The 3,519-nt window shown below is 33.3% G+C and overlaps 1 long non-coding RNA gene across 1 annotated transcript; it reads right to left on the bottom strand.

The window, feature by feature from the left end:
• Positions 1–495: 495 nt before the first annotated feature.
• On the bottom strand, positions 496–3,100 carry LOC110740179. The gene is made up of 3 exons (XR_002514987.1): positions 2,779–3,100; positions 2,188–2,248; positions 496–1,157 (listed from the first exon to the last, which is right to left on the bottom strand). It is a non-coding gene; the product is annotated as an uncharacterized LOC110740179 (long non-coding RNA).
• Between the last annotated feature and the right edge of the window lie 419 nt (positions 3,101–3,519).

The following is a 3,519-nucleotide window of genomic DNA, read 5'->3' as shown; positions in this document are numbered from 1 at the left end:
TTGTTCTCAAATAAATAAAGGTCTAGGGCATACGTTCGGTCCACCATGTTATACCAATCCAAGAAATGCAAACAATTCATTAATAAACAAACTAGGTAGAATAATTAAAGCATATGTTAATCCTATGGTCGGGAATTAATGTTTAAAAATTAACATATGTAGTTCGGTCACTAACATAATCAAATTCGCCAATTGTAATTAAGCCACTAAAAATATGATCTTTCAATTCTAATTTTTATTAGCTAAATAATCAACTCATGATATTGGCCAAGTACATGAATCAAACAATAAAGCACAAATCAATTGGAATCATTCAAACCCTAATTCATGAATTTATAAATAATTAAGCACAAATAATCAAGGTATAAACATGGCTTCCCTCACTTAGCCCTAGAAAACGACTACTCACTCATAATTGAAATAAACAAAAGTAATAAATAAACTTGAATTCATAATTATTAGAATAAAATACAAAAAAATGAATCAAATGTCGAATTAATGAAGAACAATAATCTAGGGTTCAACAATGGAGAAGAAAACTAAAAGAACATTCAAGCATAAAATAAAGCATAAGAGGAAAAATAAAATCCTCTCAAATATTTACATTTTTGCTTCATTCTAAATAAAATAATTAAATAAGTACATAAGCTATGATGGTATTGGATGATAAGTGATGATGTGGCACGATATTTGACTTGATCACATCAAACGGCCAAGAAACGCTGGAGCAACAAGGAGCTATATGTAACACCCTGGAAATTACTCCCCTTTTGAAATACATGTTTTACCCTTTTAAATACAAAATAGGAAATGACCAAGGCATTACCGCCACCGTGATAACGACTAAGGCAGTTATCAAAGATACACAGCTGAAGACATTTTCAAAACCTTACAAAACAAAGTCAAAGTCCAACAGTCCACCAAACAAAAGTAAAGTCAAACAAAGTCAAATCTACAATTTGGAACCATTGTAGGGCTTTTCAAAACCAAACGAATATTTAAAAGTAATGTGTTAGTCTCATTAAATAGCAATAATAAACCAATAATCAATTGTAAACACAAATTCAAGATAAAACTAAAGTAAGGTTCGCTCTTCGCTCAAACCCCCAACATGAATATGCTGCAACACCTGAAAAGCTTCTCTTTAACTGTCCCTACTACTCACCATAAGAAATGGGTCGTCGTAGGGCCAAGATAAAGACAAGGCCAAATACACACGAAACACAACAATCAGCAATGCTGAGTACATAAGCGTAAACAGTACACACTAACATGCTTTCATCCTATCATCACATAACTTACCTTGTTGCACCTGTTCACAAGCATACAACATATGACACAACCAACCAATAAGCTAATAAACTGCTTATTTATTTTGATTACACATCGAACGGGTTTCCCCCTAACCTGCCCCAATAAAGGGGTACTAACACGGGAGCTAACCGTGCCAGTATAAAAGAACCACTCGTAAGTGGCGGAATTCCTGCGCATAATAAAAAGGAATGTACAGCGTCCTGTACTCCCGAAAGAAGTTGTGGTCAAATATAAAGTCGCATAACTCCCCCCATATGTTCATACTCAAGGTATATACGTTCTTAGAGTTTTGGTACGTAATCTCTTTCACTTTACGTTATTTACATATTTTTAGACTTGGTGATGACTCTCAAACCATAATACAATTAATCATTATAATTCATTCAAGCAATCAAACATACCAATTTAATTCTTAAATAATTAGTGACCACATAAATTTAATGTTGAATCCTTTTTAAAGTACCTCGGTGCTAAAAAACACCTTAAGCGCACTTAAGCACCCAAAATATAATTTAATCCTCCCGTACATATACACTTGAATAGCTCATTTCTCATGCTTATAGCATCAATAAAAATTATATGAAGCATAATAAAATTCTCTTTCAATATTCCAAACTCAATTAAACATTCAGTTTAATTAAACATGTTCTCTATCATGCCAATAATAAAAGTGTAGATCAAAATCAACATGCCAACATAGTTAATTCCAATCATCAATTCACCACAAATAATCCATACTTCACAAATCAATCACCAACATCAATCCAATCAATAATTCCAACCAATACCTGTCATGATACTACCTTGGAATTAATTAAACAAACTCTAGCATGCTTCTACACACTTAAATAATTACCGAGTACGCGAACGTACCTCAAATAAGCCCTTAAAGTAGCCGAATACACTACAACACTTCTCGAACCAAGTATATATCCTACATAAAAGGACAATAACCCTATATTAATTACCCTAGTATACACAATTTCCAGCAACTCAAACTCACTTTAAACAACTTATAATAATATGAAAATTATTTTAAAACCCTTAATTAAACTCCTCCTTAATGGGTGATTACACCCTTTTTATAAAATCATCAAAACCAACACTTAGGGCCAATTTTCAGCATTATAAACTAATCAAAAACCCCTTAAAACTTCATCAAAACATACTTTTATACTCAATTATCAATTAGAAACTCTAAGTATACAAATCCCCAAATTTATTTGATATTAGAACCATAAAAATCACGTCTTTAAATAAATTAAAACTTTAATTATAAAATCATGAAAATCTGAAATTTTTATCCCTTTAATAAGTCTAAAAAAATATAATCTTAAGTTATAAAACATAACTATACTAATTAATCATGCTTAGAAAAGTAGAGTCAAAACTAATTGCAAAATATGTATATAAATATACTAGGTACTTTTAAACAAGGAAGAAGAGATAAAGGGAAAGTCACACAAGGTTGGTAGCAGCGGCAACATCGTAGGTGGAAGGAGGTCGCCGATGGTGGGTTCGTAGCGCTGGTAAAGTGGCCGGGCCACACGGCAGCAGCCGTACCGCAATAATGCGGGCTGCAATCTCACGCAAGGAGAAAAAAAAATAAAGGAAGGAAAAAAAAAAAAGAAAGAATAGAAAAAAAAACTTACCCCTTTGATCTTTGTGTGGCAAATTTTTGGGGATTAAAGGAGTATTTATAGTGTAGGGTAGATTGGGTAGGTTTGAGCTTATAGAAATGACGGACATAAGTGATAAAATATTAGGCCCACATATATAAGTAGGATTAGTGGGCTAATTAAATAGATAAGCTATAACATAATTAAGTAAGTATTTTTCAAATACAAAACTCATTTTATTTAAAGCCCATAATTAAATTATCTTGGCCAAAAATGTATTTTATAAATAAATAAATAATTCATTAGATACATTAAAAATACGGGTTATTACACTATAGCTCGTTGCGAGTGAGCTCTTGCTCACTGATGTTGTGAAGGTTAGCAGGGGCGAGCTATCGCTCCCTCGTTGAATGTAGCTACTGCCTTGACGAGCTAGCAGGCGAGCTATAGCTCGCATAGGACTTTGCATACAGCAGCGATGAGCTAGCAGGCAAGCTATCAGGCGAGCGATAGCTCGCAGCTTCCTGACTTGCGGCCTTACTGAGCTAGTGCTCGAACTTAGGTTGATGCAATAATGCTTAGCAAC

The sequence above is a fragment of the Chenopodium quinoa genome, unplaced genomic scaffold, assembly GCF_001683475.1.
Source record: "Chenopodium quinoa cultivar QQ74 unplaced genomic scaffold, ASM168347v1, whole genome shotgun sequence".
Lineage (NCBI taxonomy): Eukaryota > Viridiplantae > Streptophyta > Magnoliopsida > Caryophyllales > Amaranthaceae > Chenopodium > Chenopodium quinoa.
This window is presented reverse-complemented; position numbering and strand designations above follow the sequence as displayed.